Genomic DNA, 21233 nt, shown 5'->3' on the forward strand with positions numbered 1-21233 from the left:
ATTCCACCGAAAGCACGGACTGCCAAAATCCTTTCCCTTACCTGGTTACTCATCCTATCACACATTCAGACCTCAAACTGTGGGCAGCAAAGCCAAAGGAGGTGGAGTTTCAATATATATTAAAGACACACACACCTCCCGGCTGGTCAAACAGTATGGTGCACAGGAGACACTCCAAGTGCAGTTAACCATTGACAAGACCTGTATTCAAATTATAGCTAGCTACAGGCCCCCTAAATTTGACTCAAGATGCCCACTCCACCTATCTGGACCTCTTCAAATCTATCAAGACTAAACCCTTTACCCTGGTCCTAGGTGACTTTAATTACCCAACCATAGACTGGAAAAACTACTCATGCTACACAAATGCCCAGAGCTTCCTCGATTTTATCAATGCAAATACCTTGGAACAGCTAGTTGATACCTCCACAAGAGGTGATAATATCTTGGACATGGTATTAACGAGCATGAGTAACCACTGCAGAACCCCTGCAGTATCATCCTCCCTGGTAAGATCCGACCATAAAGCGGTCACTTTTAAAGTCATCATCTCCCCTGGCTCCCCTCTAGCTATGGTCAAACAAAATAACTTCTCCAAAGCTGATTACAACCTCCTGAGGGATGGTATAAACAGTTTCACATCCCCCTCTCCCACTGTAGGAAGTGGCAGCAATGTCCAAATCTACACCAAAGTACTATATGTGCATTTATATAGATGCATTGAATCAGGAATACCAGACAGGACAAACTCATCCTCTTCAAGGAAGACTAAACCTGTCTGGTGGATATCTGCAATAAATAAACTATATGACAAAAGGAAAAAATTACTGTCCAGGACCAAGGAGCAGGTGCTGAATGGGAAGCCATCTCTCCTTACCCTGAACAAGCAAATAAGAGCACTAGTGAAATCCTCTAAAGCCAACTTCGAGTCCAAATTGGACACATCTACTAGAGACAATCATAAGGCCTTCTTCACATATGCCCAAAATCTAAAAGAAAGCACCCAGATCTGTTCAGAACTGATGGTCAAGAACACCACATACACAAATGCTGTGGATATAGCCAATTTACTGGGTGACAGATTCAGTGAAAACTTCTCCCCTCTGTTCCCCCATCAGTAAACTAGGACATCCCCAGTACCTGCCCCCAACTCCTTATCTCTAGGGAACAGGTTATCACTGCCCTCTCAAAGGCAAAAAATACAGGCTCCATGGGACCCGATAATATTCCTACATGAACTCAGGCATGAAATTCCAGCACCATTAGGCACCCTATTCAACCAAAGCCTGAGTACCAGTGTTGTCCCAGCCGAGTGCAGAACAGCCACTGTTATCCATTTACACAAAGGCAGACCCTCCACCGATTCGGGAAATTACAGACCAATCAGCCTAACTAGCATGATCTGCAAGGCCATGGAATGGATTATCATGGACCTCATTAACAGGGACACTGGCAACCTCCAAACACTTGACCCTACACAGTTTGGCTTTGTCAAGGGGAGGTCATGTCTGTTAAATCTGGTTGACTTCTTTGAGACAGTCACCAAAGCCATGGACAAGGGAAAGATGGTGCACACCACCTACCTTGACCTGGTCAAAGCCTTCGATACTATTCCCCACTCGGGCATAGTAGATAAACTCTCTCAACTAGGCATCAATCCATATGTTACTAGATAGATAGGAAGCTGGCTCACTGATAGAACCCACCTAATCAAAATAGGGAAAGCTACCTCAAGCAGTCGACCCATAATGAGCAGCTTACCCCAGGGATTGGTCTTGGGGTCTCTGTTATTCAGGATATACTTCTCTGAGGTGCAGGCCAAAACCAGTGGACTATGGCTGACCAAGTTTGCAAATGGCTGTAAGCTGGGCGCAGTCATCAATTCCCCAAGTGATGTGGGCATCCTCCAAGAGGGTCTCACCCAATCTACTGGATGACAGATTCAGTGACCTCTCAAAGGCAAAAAATACAGGCTCCATGGGACCCGATAACATCCCTGGCTTTATCCTACATGAACTCAGACATGAACTTGCAGCAGTCATCAATTCCCCAAGTGATGCGGATGTCCTCCAAGATGGTCTCACTCAAACAAATGACTGGTAACAGAAACATGGCCTGAAGCTGAATGCCAAAAAATGCATCATCATCCCCTTTGGGGAGAATGATATCCCCTCATATTATCACATTAATAACAATGTCCTAAGTACAAAATCAATAGTGAGGGATTTGGGCATGCAGGTTGATAGCAACCTCACTATTGACCACCGTATTGCTTCCGTTGTACAGAAAGCTTTCTACATGCCCCACCTCATAAGTAAGGGTATCTTATCCAGGAACAAAAAGGTCATAACATCCCTGTATTCTTCCCTTATAAAGCCAATTATTGAGTACAATGCCCCCTTTGGCATGTACCTCACAAAGTACATGCAGCAGCTGGAAAGACCACAGAGGTTCCTCACCAGGAGAATCCAGGGCCTCAAACATCTACCCTACACAGATAGGCTAAAAGCCCTGTCCCTCTACTCAGTTTCATACAGACTCCACAGGGGTGACCTCTATTATATATGCATATAAAGCAATCTCAGACCCCACCTTGATGGGACTGCTGCATATCCGCAAGTCAAGCTCCACTTGAACAATCCGTACTCGTGACCTCAACCTGGTCTGTGATATCACTAGGACTTGTTGGCAGGACAGATATGTGTCCTAGAGACTCCCCCATCTGTGGAATAGACTCTCTCCATGTCAAGCAGAGCACCTCATTATCACTTTATAAGTGCAACCTGGATAACTGGATGGGAAACAGAAAATACACCCCTGGGATTCCACCTGTGTCCCTGCTGGACGGGGTCTTTGGGTGCTGACTTCTATAAACATGGACTAAACTCTTGGCTAGGCTTATAAGGGTCTCAGGGTGAATAGCATAGTAACCTCCTATGATCCTATATATATAAAAAAAAAAAAAAAATATATATATATATATATATATATATATATATATATATATATATTTTATATATATATATATATATATATATATATATATATATATATATATATAGGTTCACTTTACAATCTCAAAATACTGAAATCACAAATTTCAGTATCTCGAGACGAAAGTGTCAGAAGTACAGTTACTTTAAACTGCATATGACTGAATGTTGAATTGTTAAATCCGAGGTTGTGGTGGTGCGCTATTTTAGTTGTGGTTTACTGTGTCTGTAAGGTGCAGTGTGCTCTGAGATATGAGGACGGCTGCCAATGTGTGGTTATAAAGGGAGAGTCAGGTAAGTGTTTTTTTGTTTAAGGGTTTTGGGTAGGGATTTGGCATTATGTGAGTGTATTGGGAAGTTTTAGGTGTAGGTTAGGGTAGGTAGGTAAGAGTGTGATTGTGTAAGTCTTGAAAGTGGTGGTGTTTGTACATATGTAATGTGTGTTTGTGCAATGGGAATGTAGAGTGTGTAGCAGTGGGTTTAGTGTCTTTTTCTTTTTAGTGCTACCTCAGAGTTTGTATATATAAGTAGCGGGAGGGGGTGCAGCAGGGCTTGACCCCTTGCTTATATGTAGATTAGGTGGGTTTAATTTGTCTGTGTGTGTGTGTGTGTGTGTGTGTGTGTGTGTGTGTGTGTGTGTGTGTGTGTGTGTGTGTGTGTGTGTGTGTGTGTGTGTGTGTGCTGTGTTGGTTTGTTGTAGTGTGGGGAGGAAGGTGTTGTATGTGTATTTGTTTGTGTGGTGGAGCTTGTATTTTAAATCAAAGCATCACATACTGAAAGTTCGATATTATGAAGTTTCAGTGTTGTGATGTTCGGTTTTCTGAGGTTTCGAGCTTTTGTGGTTTCAGTGCTTTCGTTTTGAGATACTGAAATTCGCGATTTCAGTATTCTGAGATTGTAAAGTGAATCTATATATATATATATATATATATATATATATATATATATATATATGGGTCTATCTGAGTTCACCGACATTTTAAAATATCGAAAACGAATTAACCGACACGAGAATGTCGAAACTCATTTAACCGACGCCAGAAGATCGACAGTTCACAAACACGACATCGCATACACCCGACACAACATACCAACAAACAAAACACATCCCCTATCCAACACTCACACACACAACACAAGCACACCAAAATCCTTACAAACAAACACTAACCCATACATACACAACTATCCACAACCCTGACCCAAACCCTTACCCTAAGGTCCGTCACTATCGCACACTCACCTAACCCGCCTAACCCTAACTCACTTATCCCACCCCTACCCCTACAAAACACCAACATCGCACACTTACCTTACTCGCGCCCTAACCCTAACTCACTTATCCCCCCCTACCCCTACAAAACACCAACATCGCACACTTACCTTACTCGCACACTCACCTAACCCGCGCCCTAACCCTAACTCACTTACCCCACCCCTACCCCTACTAAACACCAGCATCGCACACTTACCTTACTCGCACCCTATCGTCCGTCACTACCGCAGACTTACATATCCTTTCCCCATCGCAGCTTCTCAGCGCCGGTGTCTTCCTCCGTCGGTCTTCTGCCTCGTCGATCTTCTGGCGTCGGTGACGTGACTTTCGACATTCTCGTGTCGGTTAATTCGTTTTCGATATTTTAAAATGTCGGTGAACTCAGATAGACCCATATATATATATATAGATGTATGTGTGTGTGTGTGTGTGTGTGTGTGTGTGTATATATATATATATATATATATATATATATATATATATATATATATATATATATATATATATGTGTATATACTGTATAACTGTTGAAACTAGTACCAAGTATACTACAAAATGTACATAAAACATGCTGTCATGTTCTGCATTTGTTGCTGAGCAGGATTGAAGCAGTATGTCACCTATAAAGAGGAAACATGATCATGGTATTTATTTTATTATTTTATTATAATTTAACTTTTGTTGGCCGGTTAGTCCCACAAGGCTAGTGGCCTCTTTGCAGGGGACACCCACGGTGGTATTAATACTACTTGGGGAAATTTGGCCATTACTTTTTTTAGTAGGTGCCATGGGATGTTTTACGTCCACTTGAGCTACCACCAAACTCAGACAGATGGGATTTTGGTTTAACATCTCATTTGAAGGATGACCACAGTAGTGGTCCAGCACAAATGGCAGCCTGATAGATAGTAAGAGCAGAGGTGTCACAGCGGTAATGAGATGTCAATACTTCTATGACTTTTACTACCTTATTGCAATAAACATAGGGTAAGACAGCAGCTCCAAAGGTCTCATATTATGCACAATTACCAGCCAGCCAAACCTGCTGTCTAATGAAGTCATTAGCTGTGATAACAAGCTATTCATGAGTGACAGGTGAAATGCATAATGCGTATTGCCTTGCTTACTCAGTCAGTCCAAAGAAAGTAAAATTACTGTTTTCATGATAAGATAACAAGTTACTAACTATTAAGCTACAATATCTGCTTAAAAGTATTGTGTAGAGGTATCATTCTACATCAAATAGCTGTACAAAATATTTATTTATTTGTGAGGGTGGCAGGCAAGTCCTCAGATAGCATGTAGGTAGCCAGTGGAGCCCCACTGGGATCCATTCTAAGAACTTTGGTTAACTAAGTTTGCAGGTGATCGTAAACTGGATGTTATACTCAGATCTACTCCTGATATGTAGAAGCTACAAAGCAAACTTATATATGTTAATGGCTGGTGCTCTGAAAATGGGTTACAACTAAATGCTAAAAATGCAGCATTGTTGACTTTGATAAGTAAACCTACCATGTAACTTTAGTATAGAAAACAGCCCACTCCAAAATTAAGATATTCTAAGAGACCTGGAATATATGGAAGTAACTCCCAATCCTTCATCATATTGCAACAGTGGTGATAAAATCCTTTACCTGGCACAGCTGATCACAAATGGGTATTTCCTCTAGACTAGATCCAAAAAAGTCCTTACCCCAGCCCCACCCATATCCGGGAATGATAATGCCTCAAAGTTTCATGACAAAAAAGACTGTGGGTTTAAAGAACATGATCTTCTCAGAGATGCTGGAGGTTTGTCCCTGTATCCCTGCTTTCAGAGTTCAATAGACTCCTTATGGGGTGATCTTTGCCTTGTCATACAAGCTGTTAGGAATCTGGCTGTCTAAGACTTCTTATTTTCCATCAAATCAAACAGAGCAGCCAAAGACATGAACCTGCTTTAGAAAATAAACAAATCATGCTGGAGAGACATATTTCTCATGCAACAATACCCCTTCCTTAGATCAGACCAACTCCAGATAAAGCAATGTGACATACTAACTTCCTTTAGGAGGGAATTAAGCAATTGGTGGGTACTCATAACCTATCACTCATTGAAGAAGAAGTAAGGCCTAGGGGTGGGTACTGGCAAAGTTTAAATAGCCAACAACTCCAAGATCACTGTACCTCAGAGAAAAGTGAATTTTCTGAGAAACAGCCATCTTGGACTTGATATATGCCTGGTAGATTTTTCCATTCAATCTCCATAGTTCAGGACTCGCTCATTCCAAATGGTTATCCCCAAAACGAATGGCAATTTCAAATCTTACTCTAATTCACTCAGAGATTTAATAGAACAATAGATTTTGTGTCAGTTTGTATTTTCTGTGAAATAAGAACTATGAAACTCTTAATGTCTGGCATTGTTGACTGACTGTAATCCACAGTGATTTACTGGAAAATCAAACATTTTACAAGGGGCAGGGCGAAAGTATGAGACAAAAGCAAAGACATATCATAAAATTCTGGACAGGTATGCTAACATAATATTAAAACATCCAAACAGACAAAAGAAATTATTGCAAACAGTGAAAGGATTTAGTACAAAAGTAAAGAAAAGGTATATACGTGTGTGACACATACACTAGTACAATGAAAAGAGAAAAAAAAAACATTGAACCAAGTCATAATATTCCAAAGAGGTAAAGGTACCTGGTTTAAGGAACAAACTTAAAAAGGGCAATAGGCAAAATAATACCAGTTAAAAGAGAATATAACAGATGAATGTGAACTTATAACTTAATGCATTACATAGTGCTCAAAGGCAAATGAAGACAAAATATGTACAATGATTATGATTTAGTATGTGCAGTACTAATAAAATAAGAAACTGCACTGCAGAATAAATACAGTTTGCAGACACTGAATTTGAAAAGGCAGATGTGAGAAAAATAGTGTCAAATAGCACACAGTAGAGGTAAAGATGGGGTTGGATAAATGCAGGACAAGGTGCATGGTTTGATTCTTACAAGGAATAATTGGCTAGGCTTAAAATGACCAATAAGGGAAGTTAGTCTAGTACTAATCCATGAAACTATGATAACTGGGAGAGTAAGGTTGACAAAGACAAAAAAGCAAATGAGGCTGGAGACAGAATGATCTGACCTAAACTGGGTTCAAGGAGAATGTAAGATGTACAGCTGAAGGAGGTGGCCTTTACAATCAACACTTCATGGTAATATGATTAATAATATTAAGTGGACCATGTCACCATAAAAGACTAACCTAACCCTCAGTGCAGATCACCCAGGCAAGTGGTAGCAGGAGAAGGTTTGACAATGAATTAGTAAAACAAGAAAAAAAAACAGATCATGCAAGTAGAGCATTGTGTACGTTAGAGGCAAAAATGAGAGAATGATTTGAGAAAAGGCTTACTCTGCCCTGAGATACGTGCAACCTGTGCAAGGTGCAAGGGATGCCATGGGTAAGCTGATAAGCCCAGGTAAATGTCTATCCTCTTGTGTATGCATGCCAAAGCACATGTTCACAAGTGTGTGCTCATTTTGTTACCATTGCATTCTACCAGTATGTAGATAAAGAGATATGGGAAGTTTCTGTGACTCTGTGCTTTATTTAAGAATTTACAATAGTATTGCATATTAAGTCACCCCCACCATGGCATGATCAGACACTGGCCTGGATCCCAGGCAGGTGTCACCTCAGGTTCATAGGAGGTTACTAGGCTATTGGTCCTGTGGCCTTTATAAACCTAGCCATGTTATAACCTTATTCCTTTATTGACCAAGTTGTATGATCTGTATTTGCACAGCAAGCATATGATCAGCACCGACTGCCTTTATCCAAGAGGGACATAGGTGACACTCCCAGTCTAAAATTTGCAGTCTCCTATCCAATTGTCTAAGTTACACTTAAAATAAGGTTATTGAGGATCTATGATTTACATGAATTGGGAGTTTGTTCCAGAGGAGTGACAATCTCTGGGAGACATATCTGTCTCTCCAGCATGTCCTGTTAATGTTGCAGGCTAGGTTAAGATCCCTAGAGAAAGCAAATATTGTCCCATGTGACTTGTGGATATGTAGCATTTCCATTAGGGTAGGGTCCAAGACTGCTCTGTAGGCTAGGCACAAGTCATTTCTCAGCAGTCTATAAGATACAGAGTACAGTGATAGGGCCTTCAGTCTGTCCATGGAGGTCATGTGTTGAGGTCCCTGAATTTCTTGGTGAAAAACCCTGCAGTCTGTCCCGCTGCTGCAGGTGTCTGATGAGGTACATACAGAAGGGAGCATTGTACTGTATTAATGGTCTGATCAGGGATGAATAGAAAGGAGTTATAACATCCTTAGCTCTGGCTGCGATGCCTTTACTTATGAAATGTGCAAAATAGAAGGCCTTCCTTACCACCATGGACAGATGGTGATTGTAGTTAAGGTTGCTATCAACCTGTGGTCCCAAATCTCTCACCACAGTGTTTCAGCTAAGGGGGTACTGTTAATATTGTAATTTGCAGGGACTTCCCTTTGCCAAAAGGGATGATAATGCATTTTTTTTGCATTTAGTTTAAGTACATGGCTTTGGCACTAGTCATTTGATTTCAAACAATAGGGAGCCCAGCACAGGTCCTTGTGGTATACCAGTGGTAACTGGTCTGCTAGTAGAAGTGGAATCCCCAACTTTGACTGTATACAATCTGTTGGTGAGCCAGCTGGCTACTCATCTAGTGACATATGGGTTACTTTCCAGCTGTGTGAGTTTCTCAATGATGCCTGAGTGGGGGATTGTGTCAAAATCCTTAGCTAAGTCAAGATAGGCTGTATGTACTGTTTTGCCTTCATGCGGGGCTTTGGTGACATACTTGAAGAAGTCCACCAGGTTTAATAAGCATGATCTACTCTTAATGAAGCCAAATTGGGTCTGGTCAAGAGTTTGAAAGTCACCTAAGTCTTTGTTGATAAGGTTTCAATCTTTAATTTCTCCAAATATTTTGGGTTTTTAATATCATGATGGGAATGAACCCCATTCCTAAGTCAACGTATGACTAAAGCTCATGAAATTAGTATTGTTTCAATCTTTGAAGTTAGCTAAAAGTGCTCTTCGCAACACCCGCAAAGTGCCCAGTAATGACTCTTTCTGCAATTCGTATGGAGTTACATGTATCTGTAACATATCTAAATACGATTGTAGATTCATTTTATAAGACCCTTTGCTCCTACTACTATTTACTAGTGGAACTGTTTAGGTATCTTTCTTCCACAGTGCTCTTGTTTCTATCTGCAAATCCTGATATTTTATGACTTTGTGTCTCTCTGTACCCAAGACACTCTAGTCACTGGGTATAGTGATTTCAATGATCAATGCTGCTTTTGTCTTCTTTTCATTGATCACTCTATCTGGTTTTCTTGCATCTATCTTTTGAACTGTTGGTAATGAGTGATCCCATGTGATTTTGACTTCATCATTTTCTGTGATGCTTTGTGACTCATGTTTCCAGTGTTTTTCAGCTACTTCAATATTATACTGTTTACACAATCCCCAGTACAACAGCCTTACAACATTATTATGCCTTTCAGTGTAAATCCCTTTGGCCATTAGTATGTCACAACCAGCAAGAAGGTGTGCAACTGTTTCCAGTTCTGTTTTACAAAACCTAAATTTGTCTATTTCTCCCACATGTTCAATGGACTTTGTAAACCAATGTGTACATAGTCCACTATCTTGGGCTGCCAATATTAACATTTCATCTTTTGGTTTGAATTCACCTATCCTTAACCAACCATTCCTGTATTCGATCCTGATCAATATGAGGTTGTTCTAGGATTTTTCTATATTTGCAACCATATTTATGCATTTGCCACATTTCTTGCCTTCTCATTTGATCCTTCACCTTATATTCTTTCTTTTGTTTTTTGGCACATTCAGTTGCTGCCTGATTTTTATCTATTTCTGGTTTGATTTCCATTCCCGCTTGATGCCCATATGCTTCTACTAGACTAAGGAGGGAAGTCACCTTAGATTTATTCTCCTCATGTTTCAAAATGTTCACTGTGTTTTGGTCTTGTGAGGTTAGCAAATATATATACAGTCCCACGATTGCAGATGTATACATGTAATCAGTTTCAAGGAGGCCCATGCCTCCTTTGAAATGGGGAATACCTAATCTTGGTATGCACTGTTTTTTTATAAATCATTTGATGAGAAGCATCCTTACTGTTTTTCTGTCTAATCTATCCAATACCTTTTGGGGCCAGTCAGTCACTCCAAAACTGTAAGTTAGGACAGGAAGAGCAAATTAGTTTATAACTTGAACTTTCTTCCGAGATGTCAACGCTGTTTTTAGGATTAATTTAAGTCTTCTAAAATATTCCTTACTGAGTTTTATTCACATTTGTTCATGTTTTATTGCTGATCCTTCATCAATTCCCAAATATTTATACACTCCCTCTTACTCAAGTTCTTTTATATCACATTCTTGTCCCCAACTGATGTTTTCTTGGTGCTGCAGCTTTCCTTCTTTAAAGGTTGCTTTTGCACATTTATCAAGAACGATTGACATTCTTATATCATCTGAAATAGTTTTGACTACACTTGTGCTTTCAGTTCCTCATCTGATGAGCTATACAGTTTTAAATCATTGACAAAGAGAAGACAAGAAGTCTTTACACTTTGTTGCTTTCTGGGAGTCGAATTATAGCCATGACCTAATCTGTTAAGCAGACAGCTTAATGGTTTAAGGGCAAAGCAAAAGAGCAGTGGTGACAGGGACTCACCCTGGAATATCCCCCTTTGGATTTTTATCCCAGGAATAATAATTTGTCCTTTATCATGGCTTAACTGCAAAGTGGTTGGCCATTGTTTCATGGCCACAGTGATGTAGTTTATCAGTGTAAGGTGTATTTTATACATTTTTAAGCACTGTTTTATCCATGAATATGGAATACTGTCAAATGTTTTTTTGTAGTCTATCCATGCCATACTTAGATTCTCCACTATGACTTTAACAACAAATGATCCTTTGTTCCATATGACTTTCTTTAATTACCCTTTTGTTCTAGTGCCATGATTGAGTTTTCTTCTAAATGACTATAAACTCTGTTGGCATCAATTCCAGCATATAGTTTATACGTCATCAGAAGACAAGTTATTGATCTATAGTTTTTAGGGTAGCTTACAGGTTCACTCTTAAGTAGGAGCATTGTTTTTCCTGTTGTTAGCCAGGCTGGTGTCTATTTGGGGTGCAAACATAAATAGTTCTTATATTTTTAGTTTATTATTTGTGACAGTGCATGATAAATACTGATCTGCTATAATACTGCTCATTGCTTTTATCACACCTGTCTTTCTGAGTATTTTTGTTGATCTGTTCCCTCTTCTATACTCTTCTAACAGTGACACTTCTTGTCTTAATTGCTTTATAGGTCTATGATGATTTTCTCCATGGCCTTGCAGATAAGGCTGATTAGGCTTATGGGTCTATAGTTCCCAGGGTCGGTTGATGGACACAATTTGTGCAAGAGAATTACTGTTGCTGTTTTCCATGCTGCTGGGATAAAGCCAGTACTTAGACTGTGGTTGAAGAGCGTGCTAAGTGGTTCTGCTAGGTCCTGTCTTAGACCATTTATTAGGTAGCCTGGGATGTTATTCAGCCCCATAGTGGCTGTGCTTTTGTCCATGGAGAGTGTGGGTATGACCTGCTCTTTGGAGAGGACCGGTGACAGGTATTCTTTGGGGCATGCCTGGTGGGGACAGGGGGGGTGAAGTTTGCACCAAAGCTGTCTGCTAATGGGTTGGTGATGTCCTCAGGGTCAGTATGAGTAGTATCGTCCACTACTTGTCTGGCACAAAGCTAGGCCTTCCCATTTCATTTTCTGACATAGCTAAATAATGTCTTGTGATTATCTTTAGCTAGGGATGCTAGTTTAGCTTCGTAATTGGCTTTAGATGAATTTTTAAAATATCTAATTTGCATGTTCAAGCTGTGGAAGGTGTCCTTCTTCTGTTGAGTCAGTTCCCTCTTGTTCTTAGACATTACTTTCTTCCACTTGTATAACCAAGTTATGCTTGATGCCCACCAGGGTGGCTTGTTTTTTGTGAGGACCTTGTTTTGATCCATTCCAGCACAGCAGAGTCTATACATTTGTATGGGTGTTTCTACAGGGCATTTGTGTACACCTCTGTATAGCAGTCATTGTTGACAGTGGTAGCAGGGGGGTTGCAACTATTTATGCCATCACTTAGGAGGCAATAGCTTGCTTTGGAGAAAATTTTCATCCTTTTTGCTCTTGGGGGGTCAGGTATGATTGTTAATTCAGGCAAGACTGAATTATGATTAGACCATACCAGGGAGGGGAACGCACATGGGGTAGCGCAGAGACCCCCTGTATTGGTGAGTACTAAGTCTAGGAAATTGAAGCCCCTTGTGGGGGTGCAGACTATCTGTTCCAGAGCATTTGAGTTAACAAAGTCCAGGAATCTTAGGGAAAGCCTGTTTGTGCCTGCCTATATGACTCCCAGTGAGGTCAGTTGAAATCACCCATGACCAAGATGTTTGTCTGTAGAGTGAGTGAGTGACTCAAGTAGGTCCAGGTAGGCAGAGTGGTTGTTGTGGTTAATTTGGCAGACCCATAGCTAACAATGAGATGAAAGGGGATTTTACCTACATTTAGTTGAACTTGGAGTATCTCTAGGGAGTCATACTCTTTGAACAATCCTGAGGTGTAGTTGTCTTTAATGATGATGTATACACAACAGTATGCCTTGATATCAGTATACATTAATTTGCACTTTGTTGGGTGAGGAATTACTTCATTTATTTGCTGCAAAGCTGTTTGTGTGGCAAAGATAGATAAGGCACCCATCCTGTTTTCTGAAGGTGCATTGGAGTGAGAGTTGGAATCCAGACCTGTGTAGACATATCTCATGTGTACTAACATTTTCTACTGTGTATGTCATTGATTAATTTTCCTAATTTCAACTCTTTCTCTTTTTCTTACATTTTTAATTTTTTTTTTGGGGGGAGCACTGTTTGCAAGATGCACCACTTAGTACAAATGTGTTTGGCTATTCTCATCAGGTTTGCACATAGTACAGCAGTGCACATACTGGTTGAATGGCCCAAAAGGTAGCAAACAGGACCCAGACAGCGACAAACATAAACTGGATGCATTCAGTTAAGAGTGTCAGCCATTGCCTGGCAGTGTGCAGTCTCTCCCACCTTGTTTGAGCAATGGTAAGCAATGCACAACACTTTCAAATGCTGCAAAAACCAATAAGTGCACACTCTCAGTAAGTGCAATATCTGCAATTTACGGGAAAACATCATTCTACATTAGTCTTGACCTGTAGCAGGCATTGCAGGGGTTCATGCAGAGGGTTTGAGAGCCTGTGCTCAAAGATGGGGTGCCCAGGAGCCAAAAGTGTTTGTTGAACTACTAGTGAATGAACATGGGCCCAGACTTCTGCAGAGGGAATATTGTGGCTTGGATTACAAGTCAGAGGCATAGAATAGTCTTGCCCAGGCTTTGACCATTGATACTGGTATCCCCAAACACTACTGCACAGTGTAGGAATCACTACAGAGACCTCCAGATGAGGAACAGGGATACTCTCACCATTGGACTGAGGAATGTAGGACTGGGGGTACCCCACAGATGTGTAAGTATCACTTAAAAGGAACTACTTGTAAGAGTTAAAAGCTGTATGTAGTCAGGATTGGCATTCATAATGGTATTCTGTTCTGTTCTGTTTTGTTTTTACTGCAGCCGTCACAGACTGAAAAGTGAATGTGTGAACCCATGCCACTAGATTGGCATGAAAGTAAGAAGCATGTGGTATATATGCATCTGAACAATACTGCTATTTTAGCGTTAAAAGTAAAGACACCTTTATCGGTTTATTATACAGTTGTATCAGATTGAGCATTCATCTTTCTACTGTAACAGGAAAGCATGCATGCATTACTTAGGAGGCCAAAACAGCAGTTCATTATTAGAGTCAGAGGTTGTGGGTTCAAAGACACTCTTCCCAAAGATACAATACTGTTAAGTTTTCATAGATATTGCAATGTAATGTCAGAGCTCTAAAGCAGCAGCACCAAGGGCCTGCCATAAACCTAACTGGAACATGCATATGTGTAATATATGCACACATCAAGGATTGCTTGCTGCAATCTGTTGTATAGTGTGCATGTGGTATGAGCTGAGTAGTCTTAACAATAAAAAAGGCATTTGCTAGGCTTTGGTAGTCTTAAGTAAAGGTAACAGAATAGAGTCAAATAATTGTATTGATGCATTGTATGTCACATACGAAGTTGCTAATGTTCTCCCTTGTTTTTCTCTTACCCTAACCCTTATCTTCTCTCTTTTTTCATTTGTTTTATTTTTTTTCCCACAGCACAGCACAGAGGAATAGGCCTGCCCCACAGGATCCACCTGCACCCACTCCACTGGCTATGGCACCAAGGCCCAGCACATCTGGGAACGCAACCTGGCAGCACCTCCTCTGCTGCCCCTGCAATATCTCACCTCTCAGGTAGTTCTGTTCCACAGGATACACCAGTGGTTCCCTCCAGGAGCAGTAGCAGAGGTGGTGAATTTATCAACTGTGATGAACTGCCAGAGTTTATATGTAGGATTGCGAGCCACACAGTTGGTGCATGCTGGATGGAGACACTGCTCTCAGTCATTGTACTGAATAACACAAGGAGATGCAGACATCAGACACTGCAGCCATCAGCACAGTGAGGTGAAAGTGATGACAGTCCATTGGGTGATGACTCGATTCTCACTGTCACCCAGCTTGACGTCCGTGGATTCATGATGCTCCCATCCTTACCACAACCATGGTGTTCACCCATCTCATGTCCTTCACCATCCCTGTGTCTTTTCTTGTATGTCCTGTCTGTCTGTGATTGCTTCCTCACCTAACCAACCTACCTGACCTAGACATAGTTACATCCCTTCCCCAACATTCCTCTCTCTCTCTCAAAAAAAAGGGCACATGTCCCATAAAAATGTCACCAATACATAGCTCTTCATTTCATACATGTGTTGTCCTGACACACTTAATTTGGTACAAATGGCTATACAACATGATTGTGTTGTAGTCACCCTTCTCTCTGGGATTAACACTGCAAATTCAGCTAATATTCTGCACATCTGAACATTTTTTATTGTAGAAGAAATGGATAGCTATGGCTCTGTCAACATCCCAACTGCACATTCCTACCTTCCTTTCACTTTGTTCTTTCCCCTGCTTGCTGCTCCCCATTTCAGCACTTTCCTATTTCTCATTTCTTTTCTTTAAAGGATAATTGGGTGATGATGCCCATCAATCACTAATGCGCAGCTATGGCAAAAAGCAGTTATGAGTGTTATATGCAGCTGTATTGGAAACCAGTACCATCTAGCCATATTTTAGAGACTCCATACCAACTATCACACTTCAGAATTTGGATTTACATGTAAAAGTATTTGAAACTGTTCCATATACCTGGACTCAACCCCAGAACCATCTGACCCCAGAAATGAATGGATCACTGCATTAATAGATTGTACTAAGAGTCAGTTGAGTAGCAGGTGTATTTTAGAGACTGAATACCAAATGGCAGACTTAACTGCTGTATTATACACCTAATATTTAAATGACTCTCAGGCTGCAGGTATTAAGTCACTTAATGCAGTGATACATTCCTTTTTGAGGAAGATGGGACTGGTTCTGAATACAGCTGTAGCTAATACATTGAACTAATTTTGTATTAGAGTTGCTTAAAGCCATCATGCACCATTGTGCACTAATGTTGCTGTTGTGTCTTTGGCAGTAGATTTTTACGTTCCAAGTTGCCGGCCCTGATGCACAACCTTCAATGAAAGTACGCCCATTCACGCATGTCTCCACACAGAAGACGCTCTAGCTGAGAATTGAACAGGACAACGTCTTACTGTGAGGCAACAACGCTACCGCAGCACCACCATTGTGCACTAATGCTTTATAAAATTAAATGGGTATAGCTTAATAATACTTTATAAAACATTACTGGGGATCATGCAATGATGCTTCATACAAAAGTAATGGGGAAGTAATGACAGTGGCAATATGAATAGCAAGCACAAGGGAGTATAAAGGGAAATTCTTTCTAAATTGTGTCAGTTTCTATTGATTGTATAAAATACATTTGCTGCCTAACTGACTCTGTGGCAGCACATGTTAATGCATTGTTGTTGGAGGCAGATGTTACTGGGTTCATATGCAGGTGTAAGTAGTAATTTTACAAGTGTGCATGAATACATCTGCTTATATTGCTACCGTTCATGGTTACTTCATGTTGGTGCATGACACACACCATCGTGCAATAATTCTTTAAAGAAAAGAAATAAGGAAGATAGGAAAGTGGTGAAATGGGGAGTAAGCAGGGGGAAAAACAAAGTGAAAGGAGGGCAGGAATGTGCAGGAAAGATGAAGGAAAGAACCATAGCTATCCATTTCTTCAGCAATAAAACATGATCATATATGCAAAATATTAGCTGAATTTGGACTGTTTCCTCCAGAGACAGAGGTGACCGCAACACAGTCATGTTGTATAGCCAATTGGATTGAATCAAGTGTGTCTGTAAGACACGTGTGTGAACTGAAAAACCTATGTATGGGACGATTTTTTTTTTTTTGGAGAGAGAGAGAGAGAGAGAGAAGAATGTTGGGGAAGGGATGTATGAATGTCTGGGTAGGGTAAATTGGGTAGGTGAGGAAACAATTGCAGACAAACAAAACAAACAGACAAGTGGCAGGGATGGTGAAGGACACAAGAGGTGGGTGAACACCATGCTTGGGGAGAGGGTGGGAAATTGAGGTCCCATGCATATCAAGCTGGTTGACAGTAAGAATCTAGTCCTAACCCAGTGGACTGCCATCACTGTCACCTCACTGTGCTGCTGGCTGCAGTGTCTGAAGTCTGCATCTCCTATATGTATTCTGAACCAGGATGGAGAACAGGTGCTCCATCTGGTGTAGGCGAGCACCCACAGTATGACACACAATCCTATGCACCATCCCTGACAGTTCTTGGGTGATAAAGTCACCATCTTTACCACTGCTTCTGGAGGGAGCCACAGGCCTATCCTCCAGGGTACAATGACCTGAGGGGCCAGGTAGTGAAGGGGCAGCAGAGGAGTGCTGTCAGGTTGTGCACCAGATGTGCTGGGCAGTGGTGCTGCAGCTGGTGGAGTGGGGACAGAATGATCCTGTGGGACAGGCCTACCCCAATGTGCTATGGGAAAAAACAAAAAATAAAAAAAATAAGAAAAAAAAGAGAGGGAAGATAAGGGTTGTTGTGAAAGGAAAAAAAGGGAGGACATTAGTAACTTCATATGTAATACACAAAGCATTGATACAATTGTTTGACTCCATTCTGTTACCTTTACTTTTAACACTACAAACTCCTAACAAATTTCTTCATTACTTTTAAGACTACCCAGTTGATAATGGAGGCACACTATAGTACAGATTGCAGCCACCAATCCTTGATGTGTGTATATATTGCACATATGCATGTTCCAATTATACTGATTGCAGTTTACAGAAGGCCATTTGTGCCACTGGTATAGAGGTCTGAAGTTACATTGCAATAGTGATGCCTAGCTTAACAATATTTATTATTTGGGAAATGTAGGCTTTGAACCTACAACCACTGATTATACTCTAATACTGTACTGTTATTTTGTTGTACAGACTACTGCATGCATACTTTCCTTTTACAGTTTAGAGATGCATGCTCACTGTTATTTGAGCATATGTAACTGTTACTTTGTGCCACAGACTAAGGCATGCATGGTTTCTTTTACAGTTGACATATGCATGTTCAGTTTGATACAGCTGTATTAAATACCAACTAAGTGGTTCTTAACTTTTAATGCTACTAAATTACTATTAAAATTAATACTACTATTATTATTATTATTATTAATAATAATATTATTAAATTACTATTAGAACAGTACTGTTCTGATGCATACATACCACATGCTTCTTGCATCCTAGAGAACGTGTGGCATGGGACCTCACATTTGAGACTTGTTCCGTAGCAGCTGTGGAAAAAACAGAACAGAACAGAATAGCATTATGAATACCGGTCTTAGCTATATTCAGCTTTTAACTCTTACAGTTACTCATTGAAATTGATATGTACACACTCCTAGAATGGTACAATTCAGTAGCCTAGAAATTAACTACATGAATTAGCATAACTTAAAAAATTTAGACTGTTTCTGTTATTGCATTGTGCTAATATGTTAAACTGTTAAAAACTTTGACTGTAAATATTACTCTTATTGCATTGTATTAATATGTGCACTCTACTAATATGTGTTTTTCTATTTGTTTAATTTTGCTTCATTTGTACACATTAGATTTCTCTAATAACTTACTCTTACGTTAAATCTGTAATTTGTAATTTTCTGAGGCTTTTCTCCCCAGGACTCCATTGAAAACAGGCTCCTTGTGGCCCAATGGAGTATCCTGGCAAACAAACTATAAATAAATAAATACTAAATCTGTAGAATGTCTCCTGTACTAAAGTCCCCGATCTAATGGTCGAGGGTATTCCTCTTTCTCCTCCAGAGGTAATCTAAGTCTGCATTGCTCACCAGTGCGGGGGATACATGTAGCACTGGTCAAGGCCCCTGGCAATACTATTCCAGGCTTCAGACTTGTATTTTGAGCCTAAATAGTCTCCTGCAGCAAACAGGGCCCATTTATTCTATTTATTTATTTTTACTTATTATTTGTTTACCAGGAAAGTCCAACTTGGGATGAAGCCAATTTTCAGCAGAGGCCTGGTGAGAAACTCTTCAGACACATGTCTTTATAACATAGGAGGAAACCGGAGTACCCAGAGAAAATCCACACTAATGCAGTGGCAGGGAGGACATGCAGACTCCACACAAAATCGAATCAGAGAACCTCTTGCTGTGAGGCAACAATGCTACCGCTGCACCACTATGCTGTCCATGCTCCTTTGGACTCCTGAACAGCCCACCTCTGCACTTGGAAGTGCACTCCATCACCAGCAACACCAGATATGTCTACCATAGCTCATAGAATGAGCTTTTCCTGCCAATTTCAGGTTTTCCCATTAATTGCAAGTCTCATGCTAACTGACAGTGTGCATATTTTGGTTTTGCAACATTTGAAAATGTTGCGCATTGCTTACCATCGCACAGACATGGTAGGAGAGGGTGCATACTGCTGGGGACAGTGTTTGTGTCATGTTAAGCTATGTGCACCAGTGGCAAGCACTGCAATTTCAAGATTATTTGGCATAGAGGTACTTGTGTAAATGTGCCAGTCAAATGGACCATGTCTACGGTTCTCCTACACTTGCAACTATTGTGACAAGAAGGTTGAGAAAACAGTTGTATATGTTGCACTTCATTGCTATAATATGCAATCTCACAAGACTAAAACAAAATGTGCACACCCTGTACTAGAACCTCACACCATCTGCACTCCACACCTACACTTAACACCTACTGCCACAGGATCAGTGTCATGATATGCCCTATGTTGTATTTATTGTAAACTTCTCGCTGTTAATCGCAGCACAATGCTGCTTACAATGCTTATGTGATGGCCAATAGTATTAATTGAATACATCCGGTTTATGTTTGTAGCTGTCTGAGCCTTGCCTGCAATCTGGGTGTCCCATTCCTCCAGTTTGTGTACTGCTGCGCTTCATGCAAACCATGTGAGCATAGCCAAACAAATTTGTGCTAAGTCGCACATCGCACAAACACTGGCCTCAAAAAGAAAATGGTGACATAGTTGAAATGAAGCAAAACAATCTATGGCAGTGCCCCAAACAAATTTTAATAAAAAAACTCAAGTAAGGGAAAAGCAATTGCCATGCTGTCCTACAATCCGCTTTCATGGCCAGCAACCTTACACTGAAATGGTATCCACATCATACCTCTCAACTGTCCAGAATTTTTGGACAGGGCAGAATGCCCAGATGTTTGCATCACATTTTTGGGCTGTTCTTTGTAAAATTTGTAGTTTTCTGGAAAATCACTGTAGCTTGAAGTCAGTACATAATGACATACTTTTCAGTTTCGTACTTCATATCCTTCGGAAAATGCATGCGAACACAAATCCTATTATCCTACTTACTTTCGACATTTATAAGAACAATATGGTCAGTCTGTCCCTATTTTTGGCCCTTTGTCCCCCCATTATTTTAGAATCTGCTCTGATTTCTTCCACTAAAAGGTTGGGAGGTGCGATATGCATTCATATTACAGGTTTTGTGGCCAGCAACATTGGTGCGAGCTGTAAAACCTTGATTACGTGTGCCATGCATCATTAGAATAGCCAAAGGGAAAAAAAACACACACACACACACAAAGAAACAGGAAAGGCATGTAAAACACAGAAGACATTCCAGCTTAGAACCAAACTGGGGAACCAAGTATGTGAGTATCTGTACTAATCACTGCCCACTTTAAAGATCATTTGGCATAATTTTGAATAACTGTGTATACACTTTTCTAAGGTTATAATTATGAAACGTACATACCAAAGAGAGCTGTGAATTTTATATTTTATGTGTAACAAGTATTAGAAGATGAACACAGTTTACAAGAATAGTGACCACTTCACTGGCAGCTCATTTCTTTGAAGCTGCAGAAATAACATGGCTAGAAAGACAAACTTTTGTGCTATGGGGAACATGCTATAAGGAAATCCCCTTCCATGCAGCTTTATCCATTGTACCACCCTTAGTATAATCACCTGAAGGGTCACACCAGAATGATGGACCGTAGCTCATCTCTGAAGTAAATTATATAACAACAAACATTAATGGAAGAAGCAATAAGTGATTTTTATGAAAAAAATACAAGTGATTCAAGTGAATGTCAAAATACTGTAACTGTACACTAAAAAAGGTTAAAATAATTATCAAATGCTGACAGAAG

This window comes from Protopterus annectens, chromosome 1.part1, assembly GCF_019279795.1.
Source record: "Protopterus annectens isolate FY-2018-M chromosome 1.part1, PAN1.0, whole genome shotgun sequence".
Taxonomy (NCBI): domain Eukaryota; kingdom Metazoa; phylum Chordata; order Ceratodontiformes; family Protopteridae; genus Protopterus; species Protopterus annectens.